Source organism: Diabrotica undecimpunctata, chromosome 6 (genome assembly GCF_040954645.1).
Source record: "Diabrotica undecimpunctata isolate CICGRU chromosome 6, icDiaUnde3, whole genome shotgun sequence".
Taxonomy (NCBI): domain Eukaryota; kingdom Metazoa; phylum Arthropoda; class Insecta; order Coleoptera; family Chrysomelidae; genus Diabrotica; species Diabrotica undecimpunctata.
The window spans coordinates 128,963,042-128,984,346 of NC_092808.1; positions in this window are offsets into that span (position 1 = coordinate 128,963,042).

Below are 21,305 nucleotides of genomic sequence, written 5' to 3' on the forward strand. Positions count from 1 at the left end.
TACAATATTTCTACACAACACCAAGGCAATTACTAACTGTTTAAATGAACCAGGCACAATGCAATATAATTTCTCACAATTATTAAATATCTGTCAAAGTTTATAATTAAAAGTTCTCCACAAAAGATAATGCTTTTAGTGATTTTGTGGTATATAATATAAGAGAGAAAATTTTACCGGCAATATTTTCGACACAAAATATTGACAGTTAAATCACGAGATGTCAGTTGAGTGATTTTGCCAAAATTTTATAAGAGAAAATTGCCATAAGGCAACAAACTTAAATAAAACCAGAAGAAAATTTTGCCGGTAAATAATTTTCTCTCGAATAATATTCGACAAGACTATTTCACTAGACAATTAATGCACCATATCAACGGAACATAATCTTTATTTCTTTTTTAACAATATTAAATTTACAATTATTATAAGGTATATATAGTAGTTTGTCCATTATTTTCTACCAAAACATGATTTTGTGTATTATTGACCTGTAGCATTTGGGAACTCGAAGGTCCAGCTTCATTTGTTGTTCTGAGATTTTCGTTCAACTTCTGGTGGTGACTGCAGATATGGTTTTAGAGAGCTTGCATTTGAGTGACCCGTTAATTTAATTAACTCCTGTTTAGAAACACCTTACTTGAACAAGGCTGACACAACTGAAGATCGATGAGAATGGTTTGTTATTTTATGTTTTTTTTTTTGTATTGTTCTGAAGCTATTTTCTTGTGGCATGTTAGAGTAATTACTATTTAAATGGGAATAAACCACAATTAAAGGTTAAAGTACGTTTATTGACGTTTTAATTTCCACTTCGGAAATCGTTCTCGATTTCCGAAGTGGAAATTGAAACGTCAATAAACGAACTTTAACCTTTAATTGTGGCTTATTCCTATTTATAAAGTTTTTTTTGTGTCTATTCCAATTTGTTCAGCTGACATATTTGTCCACTTGGATACGGTGTTGATTCCAAGTGGACAGTTTTTGAACCAAGATCCATCCTTCCACTTAGGGTGAACGGTAAGAAAGAGTCTGTCTGGTAAAATCATTGGTCCCCTTTTTTTCCATTAATTTCAAAATAATCTAACTGAGCATAAATTTTCTTTTTTCTTGAACACTTTGAAGCTGCCTCCACTTAGTATCTCTGACCAATCTTGCGCATTTGAAAGATATATGTGTAAAAGGGTTGATTTTTATGCCGTACTCCGTAAAATGTGTTTCTTGTAGCATTTTTGCTGTAGTATTCCACATTGACTTTACAGACGACTTTTTATATTCTTCGCCATTGCCTTTTTTCATGTTAAAGGTTTAATCCTCGTGAATTTTTGCTATTTCCGTTATGGTAGTAATGTAAACGTACCGGTAATTGACACCGTAACGGTAATTGACACACATTATTTTACATCCTAAGAATAAGAAAATCCTTTTGTGTAAACCTTTTCAAAATAAAAGAGTGATATATTATGCCATCTTTGATTCAATGGCAAAGTTATTAGTTTCAGGTTTTAAATTTCACAATATGGCAGAGATCGTTTTCAGACGTGTACATGCTGATCTGTGTTTTTACTTAATTTCTTGTTAAAAGTAATAAGAAGGTAAGCTTTAAAAATTTTTTTTTTCTCTATTTACGTAGTAGTGGGACAAGGATGGTTTACTTCTGTTTATAGATGGTTCTGTTTATAGAAAAATACTTTTGAAATCTTTAAAATGACTCCCACTAGTAGTTGACACGTGTCAACTACTGCATCAAATAAGTGTCAATTATTGGTTCCTTTCTAGGTTTTATCATGCCGCCAATCAAGGGTCAGATATTGTCTTACTCTGAAGAACAAATGGAGGCCGCTATAGCAGCTGTATAAGAAAAAATGTAGTCCAATGGATATTTTCGATGGCTCAAGCCGTATTTCCTGTTGGAAAAGATACTTTACTGGACAGTGTTCAACATCTAATCATACAGTTAAAACATAAAAATCCATTCACAAACAATAGGCCCGGATGGAGATAGTATGAAAGCTTTCTAAAACGACATAAGCAAGTAGGGAAGCCAGCAGCTCAAAATCTTACTGTAAGCAGATCTTCAGTAACAAAAGAAAATACATATCCAAACGTGGTTTAAAGAAATAAGCGAATACTTAGATAAAAATGAACATGGATCCATTCTAGAGGATTCTTTCAGAATTTTTAATAGTGATGAATCTGCATTTTTCTTAAACCCGAAAGGAGGGAAAGTCCTAGCACGGAAAGGAGACAAAACTGTGTACCAGCAAGTTAACAGTGACGAGAAGGAATGCCTGAACGTCTTGGTTACCGGTAACTGAGCTGGTCAGGTACCACAGCTTATGGTAGTGTTTATGTACGACAGGATTCCGAAGGAAATTGCTCCGAACTGGGGAATAGGAAAATCGGATTCTGGGTGGATGTCTGGTGAAACTTTTTTTGAGTTTGTAGCGAATATTTTTCATCTCTGGCTAGTGGACAACAACATCAAGTAACCTGTTATAGTTTTAATTGATGGACATGCTTTACATATCACGTTGCATATTAGTAGATTTTGTGCAGATAACGACATAATTCTTACGTTTTTCGCACTCTTAAAGAGGAATGGAAAACTAAAGTACAGCAATAGCGAATTGGACTAGTTGTCAACTGGTTGTTGGAGACTCCAATTTAAAAAAAAAATTCAATGTTGTCCTTTACTAAATACGTTGTTACAAGAGAGATTAACTCCTTCCATACTTCAACACGGATTTAAAAAATGTGGGTTAGTGCTTTGGAATTCTCAGAAGATTACCATACAAGGTGAGATAAAATCAAAGAGTAAACTTTCTGGGACAAATACGATTGACCATTGTGAGAGCCAACATCCATAGAGAATAGGCACTAGCAGAAGAAGAAGAAACTTTCTGATGACACTTCAGTCGAGCTTTAAAAAATATTAAAGAGTCTAGCAATCGGATTGAAATATTTCGAAAAATATATTTAACCTGAAAAACTTTTACAGTTTAGAAAGATTGAAGAATGGAATGGAGATAAAGAAGATGCGCCACTTTTCTGTCTTTATAAAACAATTGCTTATGATTATCAGGCAAAATATGCTACATTGCAAAACAAGAAAACGGAAGAGGAGAGAGAAGAAACTGAACAAGATAATGACTGTACGAGTAAAGAAAATAATAAACAGAAAAAACAGCAAGAAAAAATCGTCAACAATTCTGCAGATAAAATATATGACGTGTCCACCGCACCAGATGTAAATGTCAAAAAATTACAGACGCAAGCGCCGATCCCTTCAACTTCACATGATAACATTCCAAATACTAATGTGAACCTATCCAAGTGCCGACATAGGATCAGATCACAACACAGTAGTGACCAAAATTAGGCTCAAAATGAAAATAATAAAACGATGAACAATAAATGCTAAAATCGATACAAGTAAATTAAGGAACCCACACATAAGGCAACGCCTGGCAGATGAAATCAACAACGGATTAATGAATGTTAAAGAACACATTCTACAAAATACTGAGACGGATAAAAAATGGTTTTTAATAAAGACAGAAATAGACAAAAGTAAAAAGAAATTCTAATATCAACCAGATATAAAAAGTAGCAATGGATAACTGAAGAAATTTTAGATTTAATGGAAGAAAGACGTCAATATAAAAACAAAGATAATCAGATGTACAAAAAAGTGGATAAACAAATAAAATACAGAATTAAGAAAGCTAAAGAACAATGGCTGAAAGAACAATGCGCAGAAATAGAAGAATACCAGATAACACATGATAGTTTTAACACACATAAAAAAAATTAAAGTATTAACTTACAACAATAGAACAAGAAAACTGACAAATTAAAGAGAGGGGCAGAATACATCAATGAACTGTTCAAAGACATTAGAACAGAAAAGATGGAGATATAAGTAGAAGAAGATATGGTTTTAAAAATATTAAAAGGGGAAATTAAAATGGCATTAAAAAACAGCAAAAACGGTAAAGCATTAGGTCTAGACCAAATCCCTATAGAAACCTTAAAATGCATAAATAATGAAACCTTAGACATTATAATAGACTTATTTAACTCAATATAAAAAACAGGACACATACCAAACTAATGGTTACTCTCCACCTTTTGTGCTATCCCTAAAAATACATACTCTAAATATTGCAGTGAATACAGAACAATATTACTAATAAGTCACATTCTCAAATTATTCCTGAAAATAATATATGGTCGTATACATAAAAAAACTGGAAGAAGGAATAGACGATAGTCAGATTGGGTTCAGAAATGGACCAGGAACCAGAGAAGCGTTATTTGTTTTTAATGTGTTAGCTCAAAGATGCGTGGATATGAATGTTTATGTGCATGTTTGTTACGTGGATTTTAAAAAAGAATTTGACAAAGTAAGACATGAAAAATGAGTCCAAATTCTAAAGACAAAAAACATAGACCATAGGGACTTACGAATAATAACAAACCTCTATTGGAATCAAAGAGCACAAATCGTAATAGATAACGAACCCAGTCCAGAAATTGAAATCAGGAGAGGAGTTAGGCAGGGATGTATTATGTCCCCATTACTATTTAATGTATATAGTGAAGCCATTTTTGAAGAAGCATTACTATGTCAAAGTGAAGAAATAATTATTAACGGAAGATCTATTAACAACATAGGATATACAGATAACACCGTGATTATGGCAAGCTCTGCTGAACAACTTCAATTACTGCTAAACAAAACAAACAGTTTCTGTGAAAAATATGGACTAAAAATGAATATAAAAAAGACCAAATACATGATAATAACAAAGAAAACAAATATACCAACAAACATACATTTGGGAAATGTACCGATAGAAAGGGTTGATAAATACAAATACCTAGGAATCTGGATTTCAGACAATAATGATCAAACAACCGAAATAAGAGCCAGGATAGAAATAGCAAGAAATGCGTTTGTAAAAATGAAAACAATTCTCTGCAACAAAGACCTTACATTAGAACTGAGAGTAAGAGCACTGAGATGCTACGTGTTTTCGATATTACAATATAGACTTGAAAGCTGGACATTAAAGCAAGAACACATAAATAAGTTATAGTCTTTTGAAATGTGGTGTTACAGGAGGATGCTTAGACTAACATGGACACAAAAGAAAACTAACACGGAAGTATTGCGAGAAATGGGCAAAGAATGCGAAATAATAAACCCAATAAAAATAAGAAAGTTACAATATCTGGGACACGTAATGAGGGGACAGCGATATGAGCTGCTAAGGCTGATAATACAGGGAAAGATAAGAGGAGGAAGGAGTATAGGAAGTAGGAGAGTGTCATGGTTGAAGAATTTAAGTGACTGGTTTAAATTCAGTTCTATAGAACTCTTCAGAGCAGCAGTAGATAGAGTAAAGATAGTGATGATGATATCCAACCTCCGATCGGGAGACGGCACTTAAAGAAGAAGAAAATATTCCGCTGGTGGCATAGTTGTTGAGAAATGTCGACCAGTCACTTTCCCCTGTCGTACGCCTCTGGCAGTAGCCAGAAACTTTTATTTAACATAATTTAGTAGACTATGCAGTACCCACATTTCCTGCTAAGTGTGACAAGAATGAGTCAATTAGTTTAAAAGTAATTTAAAAGTAACTCAGTAAGGAACCACATTTTATTTAAATAATTTGGGTTAAACTGTAATATTTTGAGCCCAGGAATCTACAGTTAAAATATTTTCAATTAATAATGAAACACCCTGTTATAGGAGTATATAATTTCTTTTAAAATCCTCGTGAATCCCGTCATATATCTGACATGAATTTATCTAGAAGCACATAGGCATGCTCTATTTTCTCTAATTTGAAAGAATCCGATAAAACACTCATTCAGTAATAATATAATCTATTTATTTATTTTTCATATAATTTGGTTCCATTTTAATGCCTTTTAAAATCTAATGACATTGTTTCTCTCATATAAAGGGTGACTAATTTAGAGGTACTTTTTTTGGTGGGGATTTGATTGGAGATCGTGCATGAATACTATAAAACTGACATTTCGCTTTTGTTCAGTATTGTTTGACATTTCATGATGGAAAGACTTAGCCCGGCACAGCGTCTAGAAATTACTAAGTTGTATTTTGAAAATGGGAGTTCTGTGAGGAATGTGTTTCGTGCGCTTAGAGCAATTTATGGTCCACATAATCAGCCTACCAAACGTGCAATTCGCTTTACGATTAGTAAGTTTGAAACCCAGTTTTCATTATTGGATAACACGCAACCAAATAGACCACATTTAGCATGTACTGAAGAAAATATAGCTTCGGTAAAGGATAGTATACTCGAAAATAATGAAGAATCGATTCGTCGCCTTTCTCAATAGCTTGACTTGTCATATGCAACAACTTGGCGTATTTTAGGTAAGGTCTTGGTTTAAAAGCATACAAAATTTAATTAGTGAAAGAGCTGAAGTCGACCGACCTTCCGCGTCATCACCGTTTCAGTCGATGGTTCTTGATAAGTTTTCAGAAGATCCACTGTTTTCGAGAAAAATTTTGTTTTCAGACGAGGCCCATTTTTGGCTGAATAGGTACGTTAATATTCAAAATGCCCATATTTGGGGTGATGAACAACCCAAAGAGGTTCAAGAGTTGCCATTACACCCTGAAAAAACAACTGTTTGGTGTGGTTTACGGGCTGGTGGAATCGTTGATCCATATTTCTTTAAAACAGAGGCCGGCCAGAATGTTAATGTTAATAGAGACCGTTATCGTGCCATGATAACGGACTATTTAGTACCTGAAATTGAAGCTCGTGGTCTCGGCGACATTTGGTTCCAACAAGATGGCGCCACTTGCCATACAGCCCGTAAAAGCATGACTTTACTGCGAGAACGATTCGGTGAACAAATTATTTCACGGTTTGGATCAGTGAATTGGCCGCCTAGATCCTGTAACATCTCACCTCTAGACTCTTTCTTTTGGGGCTACCTAAGGTCCAAGGTCTACATGAATAAACCAGATACGATTGAGGCATTGAAGGCCAATATTACTCGAGTCATTGGTGAAATACCAATCGAAATGCTGGAACGAGCCATCGAGAATTGGAACTTCAGAATAAACCAACCTAATCGTAGTCATGGCCAACATTTAAAAGAAATTATCTTTAAGAAGTAATTGTAAAGAATGGTTCTTTTGTATAATAATAAATATTTTCAAATAAAATTTATTTGTTTCATTGTTTTTTCTTGTTGAAAAAAGTACCTCTAAATGATTCACCTTTGTTTGACTTTACCAACACCATTATTCTCTATACTTTTATATTTTTAACCAATTCTCTAAAATTTTACCAAAATTTTAAATTGTTTTGATTTTTCTCCAGTACAACCCCAAAATTAAAAGATTTTTTAGTAAGCTCTATATCTTTCTTTTGTGTAATAAGACTGTAAGAAATTGTAAGCCACAATCAAGTTTGCAAGACAGTAGATTGGTATATTTACATATGCCACTGTGAATATAAACGCTGACAAGAAATTCGCCGTAACATAATTTTACAACCATCATTCCGTGATCTTGTAGCTGCAGGATGCACCAGAATTTACTCAAAAATTCACTTACGGCCGTCTCCAACTAGAAAACCTCAGGTATACAGTAACGCTTGACTGTTGTTTCATTATTATGATTGGCACTTCCAATTAATATTAACATGAGAGGTTAAAGCCTTAAAGACCCACAGGTACGTTTTTTAAATATAAATAAATTATAGCTATAATGATATTTGACATTTTTATTTAAAAATTGGTTGATGGTCTTTATATCTTCCAAAATATTAACGACTTAAAAAACAATTATGTAAACGGTCATAAAATCTACTAATCTTAGACTTATATGGGAAGGAACATAAATAAGTAGCATAAAAGTTTAAGGATACTTGTTTTATTTATTTGAAAACGAGAAATTTAAAAGTTATATATGTATTTTGAAATTTTTACAAAACTTATTTTAAAATTCACATTGTTGTTCTTTTTATTATTTTTATATAGACATGATGTAACGTTATAAACGTCACATGTTTGTTGGGTTTTTTAAATAACTATTTTATTTTAATTTTATTTTGATTTTATTCATTTATTAACTGTATCTTTTATTTTACTATTTTTATTTTAAAAATAGTTGGCGCTCAACTTTTCATTCAACTCTTTAATCCAAAGATATCAGGATGCTTGATCTCCATTTTTGAGAAATTTTTTTTTGTTTTATTATTTTTTGGATTAGTTTTAATAGTTGTTTGTTCAGGTCTGGTCCTCCGTACTTTAGGAGTTCGTTCGGTATTCTGTTCTCTTCTGGGGATTTTCTTTTTTTTTTGTTTTGTTAATGCTTCCTTTAACTCTTCCTCTTCAATATTTATTTCTTTGTTTGTCGTTACCTCTGGTGTTGGTAGTATATTATCGTCACCTTTAGCAAAGAGGCATTGAAAGTAGTCTGTCCATGTTTCCTTCTAAATGAGTTTCATTTTTATTAGTTCATTATCTCTTTATCCTCCATGATCATTCTTTATATATTTTTTGTGTTCCGTAGAAGTCGTGTTCCATATATTCTGAGATGCTTTGCCAGTGTTTCCTTTTTATTCGTAACTAAATTAATCGTTTTATTTCTGATTCGTTTATAGTTTTTGTATGCCTGTTGTGCTTGTTTTATTTGTTGTGTTTTTTTATTGTAAAAAAGCTTACTTCTTTTTCTTTACATTTTATTTTCACTTCCTTTTTAAATCATGGGGTTTTCTTTTTTGATATGTTAGTTTTCGTTAGTTTCCTCTTTAAAAGTGATATTTTTGTTATAATATAGAATTGCATTCAAATTACCATAACATTATGATATAGTGTTTTATGATATGAGATGATAGAAAACAAAGTATCAGACGGAAATGCATGTCTTTAGCAAGTCCAGAACATTGTTGCCAAGTCTTGTCCATTAGTTTGTTATTTAATGTACATTAGGTATGTTAACCTTAAGTATGTTAAGAAAAAGAAAAATTATTTTCGAAATTATTAATTACTTCTAATTTTTACTTACCCATTTTGACAATTTCGCCTAGAAAATAAAATTTGGAGTGTTTGGAGTAAAACTTTTGGAGCTAGAAACAATTAATCACTCCATAATTATTGGTTTAAAACCTATCTAAAACTAGTCAGGGACTATCTCAGCAAACAAAACTAAAATTTAACAAAAAGTTGCCGCAAAAAACCAGTTACAGAACCTCTTTACAGACACCTCAAATAAAAATTATTATTAAATTTACAATTTTTGTAGATATCTATCCTTGTACACGTCAATAGAACTTTTCAGAACAGCTGCAGATAGAGTAAAATGGGCCATGGTGATCGCAAATGTCCTTAGGGATGGGGCACGTTAAGAAGAATCCTTGTATTTAATGATTCCATTTCTATACATTTTTAAAAATAAAACTGCTATATATAATTTATATAACTAGGGATATTTTTTACCAAAATGGAAGTTTTATGTATTTTAGTCGTGATTTGTAAGAGAAGCTTCATTAACTTAGCTTTCTTAATCAAATGATAATCAGACATCCTTAATAAAATCGAACAAAAAATGCAATCGCAACCAGCTACCAGCTTTAATGCAGTTAAAACAAAAACTTGCCGCTAGCCAAGATATTGTATCAAATAATAACAGGGGCGCTCCCTAAACGTCTTGGGGGAGTGCATGCCTTATTACATAATTTAAATGTGTTGTAACGTTTTACATTATCTCATTGTTCACATCTGCTTTACTTATAGCTTTTAAATTAGTAGTAGTATTTTAGATTTCTTGAATATATTTAGTAGTGTATATTAATTTATAATGACGATTGTTTAGTAAAAACAAATTTAATAAGCGTATTGATGACTCTCCATCCAATACTTCTCGAAGGCAACAAAAATACTATCAACACAGCAAGAAAACCTTTTTTTAAAAAGATTATTTTGAACAACAGATATATTTATATTAATAAGAGATGAATTCGACCATTACTTTATGGAAGTTTATTTTATATAAGACTAAAACACTGAAAACGTTTTTTACACTGCTACAAAACACTTTATACTATTAATTACTATTTAAAGAAAAATTCTTCTAGACAAATTTATATTGACAATTCAGACATACATTATACATTTTAAAGTAGACGACTTTAAAATGATATTGCCAATATTGTTGAGTTGCGCTCCTGGGACGACTTTACTTATAAGATAGTTCATTTGATTACATGAAATCAACTTTAACTTGAGAATATCCATCAGAAAAGATCATAGCATGTAATTCGTCTTTAAAAAGACAAATACATGCCATGATGACAGTAAAATTCTCCTGTTAGTGATTCCATAGTAAACTATGAGGGAAAAATCAGGAAAAAAACCTCATAATACTATCCCGACATGGTAAGTATTTGGTCGTGCATTTAGTTTACCTTCAATAAACACCAAATTCTGATTTTATATGTTTGTTATTTAAAAAACATAAATGATGTATGCTCTATATGTTACTTGGTAAATTAAAAAAAAAAGGTAACTCGGGTTATAAGGGTCGTATGATATATTATTATCTTTGAAATTTGAGTAAAAATACCTTCATTTCGAATAAAAATAAATTAACTTCCTACATGTTGATAGGTCTGAGTTATTTTTAATCTTTATACCCTTAAAATCAGAGTACTCTTGTAAAGCTATCTATTAAATTTGATAATATAAGCTTTTCTGTTTAATTTGGTGATTGCAGAATTCATGTAAACCCAATAGATTGCGCATAATCACGTTGTAGATGTTAATCAGCTTTTATAAAGACTTTCAATGAAGGGAGATTTTTTACGATCTTTTTATGGCTTTAAAGTTTTGTATATTAAAAAGTAATAAAATATTTCACTACGAGCTATTAAAAACCCTTGTAGTGAGTATAGAATAGTATAAACTGCAGGTGTGCTGTTCAAACTGTTTCTTATGACCATAAAAGGAGTTTTGCCCTCATTTTACTGACGCCCAAGATTAGGTGAATAATATCTACTATGGGGTCCGATTTATATGCAGGTTTAAAAAAGATCGATTCAGATTGGTTTTTATAGTGATAATGTTCGTTGGATTGAAGCCTCAGACAGTATGTAACTAATCTGGTTTAGAATATATTTATTTGAATAAGTCTGAAAGGATATAATATATTGCAGAAGCTTACTGGTGTTCCTAATCTTGTGGATTATCTCTCTGTATTTATTGTTGTCTTTGTTTTTAAATTGTCTCCGTTGTTCCATCATATTGAGTATCTCGTCATTCATCCATTCTTCTTTTCTCTTTGCGGAAGTCTTTAGTATTTCTTTACAGGGTTCCAGTAGACAATGTTTTAAGTCCATCCCAGTACTCGTCAATATCATTGGTGTTTGTGTTCAATTTGCTACAGTTCACATGCAGTTCATGTTGGAGGCATTCTTTTACTTTTGATTCTTTAAGTTTTTTTGTGTCTATTGTAGGGATTCTTTGATGCCTTTTAATATTTTTAAGGGTGAGTGTAATCTTGGCGATAAGTGGATTATGATCCGAGGCCATGTCTGATCCAGGATATGCTTTCACGGCTTTAACAGCATTACGGTATCTTTATTTGATCATAATGTAGTCTATCTGGTTTCTGACTACTTTCTCCGATGTATCTGCGGGCGATCGCCATATATACAGTCGTCTGTTTGGTAACTTAAAAAATGTGTTTGTAATAATCAAGTTCTGCTCTTGACAGAATTGTAACAGACGGTCTCCCCTCTCGTTTCGATTTCCCAGACCATAGTTTCCTATATACTTTCCGCTTTGTCCCTTTCCAATCTTTGCATTGAGATCACCTAGGACTATCGTGATTTCTCTTGTTTTCGTTATTCTAAGTGCCTCTTCGTTATCTCTGTAAAATAATTCCACTTCTTCTTCGTCGGCATTCGCCGTAGGAGCATAAACTTGTATAAGATTCAGTTTGGCTTGAAATATCACCAACTTCAGTACCATTACTCTTTCTGAGATAGGGAAATAGCATTCCGCCGCTTTATTAGATTTTTTATTAACTATTACTGCCACGCCGTGTCTGTGTTTGTTATTCTCGCTACTCGCTATTTGTTTTCAAAGTATAGTATGGTATGTTCGACAGTCCAAGTTGTGTCCTTAAAATTCCTTTAAAATGTATCTTATTTTTCGAAACTGGTCTCTTGGATGATTGTTTTAATCGCAGATCTCAATTTCCTTGCATATATTGTTGCAATATTGTTATTTCTCAGTTTTGTAACTCCATTTTATTTTTTTTGTTGAGGTTTTTTATTGGTTAGGATTAGTTTTTTTACTTCCTTTGAGCACATTAGTTTGACAAAAGATTTTTTTCTATTCCCAATCATTTGATATGTGTCATCGGTTATCTAGTGTTTCATTTTTGTAGAATTATTCGTCTTTACAGGATTTAATGGTGTTAAGTAGAGTTTTTCTACTTCTCGGAGAAGCTCTTCCTCATTTCTTATTGCTAACTTTTTTGTCTGTGTACTTTTATCGTGTATTTTAACTTTAATTTTTATTTTAACTACACGGTTACACCGTTCTCGTCGTTTGAACTGATGATCTTCAGTGAATATTAGTTGAGATGTAATCTTTTGTTATACACTCATGGTAAAATAATCGTATCATCCTTATGTCTTTATATGGTAATCCGCATTATTCAAATTTACCCTGGATTTTTAAAACTTTTGAACCGAAATGAACACCTTTGAAATATCAATGTAATATTTTTCCATTAAGCTAATGCTTAGTTTTATTTATTATTATTGGATCACACAATATTTATAATCTTTGTGACAACCCCAAAATAAAGAAACCCTTTTCCAAACCTTTACTATTTACGCCAATGTTTACATAACTGGTTGCTTCGGTATTTTAATAGACAGTTACCTATTTAAGAGTTTAATTAATGTTGTTACATCAGTAGGCGTGGCGACCGTGATTGAGCCGGGAAACAATTCCCAGTATATTATGACTAGGCAGTACTGTGCAGTATATTCTTGGCGAGCTACCACGTCATATTAATTAGTTTCATTGACTGCAACTAATGCGATCCTACAGCCCATTTTGAACACTTTCAAAAGTGAGCAGGACCGACTTCCAAATACTCGTAATATATAATACTGCAGAAGAAATAGTATTCATTAATCTTTATATCCATTTTATTTAATTCTAGATGTTTATTCTAAACTTAATTTTTGTAATAAATATTTCAGAAATCAAAGAATAACTCAAACTTTACTAGGTATATACTTTACTATAACTGTATACCTACACAAAAAATACTAAATATACAGAAATTCGTTGACAATTTTAATATTTCTTGTTGTGTAGCGTTTATCGCCATTCGGCGAGGACCAACGAGTATCTATCAGTGAGCCATGTACCCTTATATTTCAAAACCTAAACCCATTTATATATATATATATATATATATATATATATATATATATATTAACATACTTCGGATGTTAAGTGCCGTTATAGATTAAAATAAAGGCGATAGAACTAAATGAAGAATACAAATTGTGGTATATAAGGCAAAGTAACACCAGGTATAATTGCTCATAGAGAAATAATTTAAATAAACAGAGAACATAAACGAGAACAAAGTTAAGAACGAGTGATAGAATAATTGGAAACTATGAACCCCTAAAAAAGACCGCCCATTTAAAGAATTGTCATAATACAAAATTCTATTAATCAAACGGATTGTACATTTCCTTAGAATCAAGCGTATACTGGATTAAAGCATAATAAATACATTGACTAATTAGCTTAAGAAAGTAGTATCATCTTCTGCAATTCAATAATAATTCAAGATTGGAAATACCAGTAGACGAAAGACTCTTTTGTTAATGTAAATGTAGACATATTAATTCAACCAATAATATTCCCAAAATTCTTTGGTCCAATTCTTGTCGAGCTTCTAAGCTACCACCGTTGTATTTATCCTTTATGAGGAAGCCAAAGCGCTCTTATGTCATTTAGTGAAACTAGTTACTATTCAGAGTTGAGTGTTGAAGTTTTACAACGTTCACATTTTGTCGATTTTGTTTTTATCGATTTTTTTGTATTTCATGGTGTTTCAGTATAGTTTTCTAGTTCCATACGTAAGGTTACAGCATCTGTAAAGGTATATGTAAACCATTTTGAATCATAATTCCAAGAAAAGCATGTATTTAGGTGTATACAACTGAGTTGTTTCCCTTTGTCGGACCATTTTTAGGTTAGGAATCGTAGTTTATTTATATAAACTGCAAGTTTGCCATGTTGTACCACGCCGATACCGCATAATTTTATTAAAGAATCAGAAATGGCATGAAAGAAGAGGTTTTATGCTTTCAAAACTCGTCATAAGGACATAATCTCACTGAGAGAACCTCAAGCAACCTCCATGATGGGCGCAAAAGGATTCGATAAAAGCAATGTTTACATCTTTTTCGACCTTCTGAAAAAACGTTTACCGTTGACGAAACGAATGTCAGCACTGTGCAGAACAAATGCCAAAAGGTTCTTGCACAAAAAGGTAAAAGTCAAGTTAAGTCAGTGTCCAGTAGAGAACGTGGAGTCAATACGACAGTTGTTTGCAGTGCTTGTGTTCCACCTGTGCTTATATTTAGGCGTAAATACATGAACAATGATTTAAGGGTTAGTGCTCCACCAGGAAGTACGGTTGAGATATCAGAATCAGGCTACATAACTAGTAATCTCTTTGTAAAATGGCTCCAGCATTTTATTGATTCTGTAAACCCAACAGAAGAAAAAAAGTTCTTTTGGTACTGGATGGGCCTACAACGCACTCCAAGAATATTGAAGCAATTTTACGCACTAGAAAGCACGGTATATTAATGCTACAATTGTCTGAGCATACGACCCATCGCGTACAGTCTTTAGATAAGTCTTTTAAAGGCTACTACACTCAATCAGTTGAAAAGTGGCTTCGTTCTAACCCCGGATTATGTGTTATACAACTTCACGTAGCTAGCTTGATTTCTAAAGCTTATTGGAGAGCAGCAAGCATTGAAATTGCAGTCAGTGGTTTCCAAACTAGTGAAGTATAGCCTGTTAATCGCATGGTCTTCAAAGATGTTTTTTTTGCGGCTGAAAATTTAAATGACCATGAAGGCAGTGAAACACGGGAAGATAGTGAAAATAAAGAGTCTAATGAGACAAACAAACAACCACTTAGGTCTACAACAGGAGCTAATGTAGAGTACGAAATAATTTGGCCTGAACTACCTAGTCCTAAAGAGAGTTTAGCTACGACTAGTACACAAACTACGCCTACTAAAAAAACTCGTGAAACAAGTCCAAAACTTAACATTTCAATTGATCCATTTTCACTGATCATGAAGGCAAGCCTCATCCAAAATCCAAGAAGGGAACAGCACAAAAGGCAATGGTTTTGACGAGAAGTCCCGCAGTTAGCGCAGCAACAGATAAAACAAATAAAAATAATATTGGAGAAGGTTAAACCGAAAGTGTCCAAGAAACTTGTAAGTGCTCCAAAAATAAAACTAGAAGGTAAAACTAGTCTTAAAAGGAACAAAGAAACGGTCAAGAACAACTTAGCAAAAAAGAAATGTGAAAATCCTACAGAGTCTGTTCTAAATGCCGCGTCAAGCCAAAACCAACCTGACGTTGTTATAGAGATGTGTGTTGATGAGTGGTTCTGTTCAATTTGCGAGAAAAAAAGAATTGAAGACTGGATCCAATGCACCAAATACCATTCTTGGAGCCATGAACTTTGTACAGGAGTCAAACTGAATAATTTCTAATATTGAAAAATAAATTTTAGTAAAGAACACATGTTTAATGGTATTCACACTAAAATTTATTTTATTATACACTGATCCCTCTATATAGGTTACTACGGGTACATTTAAGTAAACCAATGGTACAATAAAGGCAACTAGTTTTCTAAATTGTACCATTTGCAACCTACGAGGAAAACATACTTTTTTAACATTAAAATCATTTATATCAAATTACAAAATAATCATGTATGTGTAAATGTTTATTAATTATCCTACATCAAATTATCATTATAATTATAATAATTATAATAAAATTTTAGTTTACCTCGTTTTCTTTGTGAGGTAAAGGAAAAAAAATCTTTATAAATCTTAATAAACTCAAAGCAAAATATTTTACATGCGTTCGAATTGAAATTAGGTCGATGCCGAATGTGACAACCGGCCTTGTAAGTCACATATTTAGAAGCGACGAATGTAAACACAAAGTGTCCATATTTCAATCTAGTAAAAGCATCTGCCTATAACTGTTGTTCCTATTTTAGGTATAATCGCGACCTAGGCCAATTTTAGGCACGTTGAAATTTGCAATAAAGTAAAAAAGTACCATGTCTTTCTTTTGGGGAAATTTCAATTAAAACCTCAGTTGGGCTTTGCTTTTAACTATTTGTGAAACTTGTCTTTTTCATGCCTTGTGTTATATGCCTCTTATAAATCAATATGAGCGCTAACGTGGGTCTTTTTTCTTCTAATGTTGATGCAATCGTAATATTTTTATTAGATTAAATGTAGTGATGTTTACTATCTTATTCGTGTTGTGTTTAGCTGTATGCCAAAAAAAACCTTTTTTGAGAAGAATACAATTTTTCGGAAACAAATTTTATAATAACTGGAGCAAGTTTTATAAATTCAAAATAAGAGGATAACAAGCTTTTATATTTTGTTTCGTATTTTGTATTAGATCCCGCACTTTACTGTTACTTTAGTATTTCTGGTAACTAAAAGAACTATGTACACTTTAGTATTAGTTATAAAGAAAAATGTTTCTCAATAATTCATTTGCTGCAAATTAATTCGAAGATATATAGACACATTATCGATTTATCTGTATACAAAAATACATCAGAAATACCTACTTTCTGGATAATTCCTTTGCTGCATAATAATTCGAAAATATTCACACATTATGGATTTATCTGTATACAAAAACACATCAGAAATACCTACTTTCTGGATGCAAAATGGGCGTACCTGTTCTATTAAATTATTAATCAGAATATAATTATCAAGGGCAGTCGTTTTTGTTCGACTTTTAATGTAAAAATTAAAAGCCAAATTGTTTCTGGGTAACATCATTGCTTCCATTAAGTACAAGTCATATAATTCCCCGTAAACAGGAAATAATATCGCATGTCAGGTCAGTTAGCCACATTGTATCGACTTATGAGATATTGCGAACTAAAATGTTTACCAACCTAAGGAGTATTAATTATTCAGAAGAAAATGCTAATGAATCAATTATATAAATTACACTAATAGTAGAGGACGCTTGGTACTTGTACCATGGTGGTCGTGTACCTATTTATATAGTTCGCCATAGTTTTTTTGTTATTTTAATTAAATAAAAATAACGCGATTTGGGTATTACCAGCATTGACAATAGAATATTTATATAAAATATTTATAGTTAGGTTTAATTATAGTCCAGTAGTCAGAGATTTGACCTCTAAAAATTATGCTCAACGAGTCAACGTGTACTCTAAAGCTATGAGCTTGTACAGGCTAAGATACAAACATAACCTTTCGTTTTTTTTTCTTTTTTTTTGTTTTGTTAAGTTAGTTTTAAATATTGAGTAAATTATACAGTATATATATATATATATATATATATATATATATATATATATATATATATATATATAATATATATATAACATCGAGAATATACTATATATGGAGTTGTAAGTTATTAACTATTAACACCTGTATATTTTATAAACTCTTTTTTTCTATTGTTATTTTAGAGAACTGATGAAGCCTTAGAAATATAAGGCGAAACGTCTTCAATTAAACTAATGAAGTAGTCGACTTTTTTTTTTATTTGCCAACCTGAATGACCGATTAAACCTCTATATATATATATATATATATATATATATATATATATATATATATATGCTGTCACTATTTTTCCGGGTTTGACTCCGCGTTGTAAAATGCTGGTTTTCTTTAGTATTTAGTAATTAGTACTAATCGAGTAACGACGAGAAGTAGTTCCACCAGGCTTGAGAATGGCAAGTGAGACCTTGCCGAAACGTCGCCAAAACAATGGTTTTCAAGAAAACCAGCATTTTACAACGCGGAGTCAAACCCGGAAAAATAGTGACAGCACATATAGCTCCCGCGGAAACCTCAAAACAAACATATATATATATATATATATATATATATATATATATATATATATATATATATATATATATATATACAGTATACTCCCTCTATAACGAACACGGTTATTACGAGGTTTCGCTTATAACGAGATACATTAGATGTCCCGTGAAATTTCTATTGAACTATAACCGTCTATAGCGACGCAAATTTGGTTATAACGAGAGAAAATAAGATCCAAAAACGTGTTTTTTACGTTTTTAGTTCGGTCGTGGCTATAAATAAATACCTTTTCAAACAGCCCCTCAATAAACTTAACTGCAGCCCGCAATAAACTTCTTTACAATGAATAAATACAACTGTTTCACATCTTTAGAAAATATATGATAGAATGATACTGGACCATTTAAAGCAGTTAAAAATAACAGAGTTCTTAAAATTGCAGAAGCAATAGTTTGTTATTTGTTATCCTTGAAAATACGATTTATACATTATGTAGTCGGAAAAAAATATAAGTACAGCTTTTTTGTTTTAACGTATATCATTGATAATAAAAGTAAACAACTCTTTTATGTTTTAATATATTTCATTGACAATAAAAGTAAATAACTTTTTTTCAAAAACGCCATTCAAACAATATTTATTAGCATCTTATATTGCTCCGAATGGCTTCACTATAGGAAGTTAATGGTTTAGAAAACTATAGATTCATATGTATGCACAGTATTATGATTGTCTGATATAACGAGATCGGCTTATAGCGAGGCAATTAGTCTGTCATTTCAGTTCTCGTTATAGAGGGAGTCTACTGTATATATATATATATATATATATATATATATATATATATATATATATATATATATATCCAATTTAGTTGGTGTTTTGTTATTGAACCAACAATCGACCATTTAAATATTATCGATATTATTGTTATGTAGGTGTTTAACATCGGGCAGGCACGATGCCCGCTGTTTAACATGGAAACTCCACTCAAAATGAATGGGGCAGGCATGCTGTGACTTCTTACCACTATAAATGTCATTCTATAGGTAAAGCTGTTAAAATTGGAGGTATAATATAAATTTTGGTTAAACATAATGTATTTAAGGGGTAAACGGTACCAGTATCGATGAACTTTATTTGTAAATATAAGTATTATTTGTGTTTAAACAAAAAGTCACGAAGAGAAGATTTATTTAAAATCCTTAAAATTCAGGGTGGAATAAATATCAAATACAAAACAAAAAAAATGGTATTTTTTTATATAGTATAAATGGTAATGCACCATCTCGCATTCAAAACTTTCCTTTACAGATACCTACATATGTTAGCGGAATCAAACAGTAAGTGGTTGAAAGTTTGGATTTTTGTCCAGTTAGTTTTATCTTATTAGTCCAGTCGTCAGAGAGTTGACCCCTAAAAATCATACGAACAAGCTGAATTTTGCAGAGAATTTTAATTTTGGGACCCTAAAGAAGATGCAAAAAGTTTATCAATTTTACCCCCGGGCTTCCCCCTTAAATCCCCTCGCAGAGGGATAAAAACGAAAAAAAAATCGATTTACCAAGAATCTGTACATTTTCGTCTCTGACCAGGGTGTCCAGAAACGCTCCTGACTAACGAAGACCAGAGATAAATCAAATAATTTCAAGACAATTTAACCCAATTCACCTAGTCCGAAAATGCTTCTTAAAGGAGCTAGAGCTCTTTGAAGATGGCGCCTTGTAATTAGTTTTTTTTAATACCTCCAGAACGCTTCTAGTTAGAAAAACAAAAACTGGTACGATTATTTAACATCCAGAGTTGAATCGATTCCATTAAATGTGAATTTCGAGAGCCCGTCATAGGCATCCGTTTTGAGTAGGTCAACGGTTATTCTAACGCATAACTTTTTGTATTCAATTTTTAAGCATTTGTTATACTAGATAATTACATTTTCAGGTACTCTATTATTAAAATGTACTCTAACTTTAAGTCTACTGTACACTGTTTCCTAGAAAAATCGATTTATTTAAAATTTTTTTGTTTTTTCGTCATGAAAGTTAAATTAATAGATACCTTAATTAATTTTATAAATTGTCTTTTATTACAATATATACAGCATAGTACATGTCTTTATGCACAAATTTGCCATTTTTCTTAGAAAACACCGAATTCTTACAAAAATTCTAGTTATTTCTAAATTTGTTGCAGACATCTTGTATCCTTAGCCAGATTTATGTACGTTTTTGTATCGAAAGAGAATAAACAAATTCCTTTCTGCATCCCCAAACACAATAATCGCAAGGATTAAAATCTGGAGACCTTGCTGGCCAAGCAACTGGACTGCCTCTTCCAATATAGTGATCTTTATAGTTATTATCAAGAAGTCTCGTACATTCCTGCTAAAGTGGACCGGACATCCGCCATAAAGAAACCATAGGTTTTGCCGAATATTTAAAAGCATATCATCTAACAAATCAGGTAAAACATTTTGTAGGAAATGTAAGTAATGTAATGTAAGTAACGAGCAGGCAATTCCACAGGCACAAGTAGATAATCGTTAACTACTCCTATCCAGACTCTATATATATACAGTGTTTTTTATTCTGCTATTTTTGTTATATTCTTATTGGTGAGTTGTTCTTTAAGTATTCGCAAAAAAGCCTGCTACATTCTGCTGATGGGTTTGGTACACCTTTTTCTTCATTGCGTAAGACGAGGGCTCATTCTTTGATTTTGCCCTTTTTTATGTCTGTTGATTCTTCTATGCATAGCCCGCCGTGTTTGTTTATTTTTCAAGAGCGAAAAACAATTTGTTTATTGCTTGTTAACTCAAACGAATGTTCCTATGGCGTTTATACCACAGGTATACACAGCTGTATAATGTTGTCCACGTTCAGCGCTGCTAATAATATCAATTTATTTTTTTACTTTAATTGCAAGAATTTTGGGAGGCTTTGTAGGGACTGTGCTCATACCAGTCACGTCTACATTGTACATATTTTCAGAAGCAAACTGATATTTTTCCATAACTTCTACAACAGAACCGAAAAATATTCTAATGTTCTCTTTATTGAAAGCCTGTGCTCGTGTGATAGATGTCTGCTT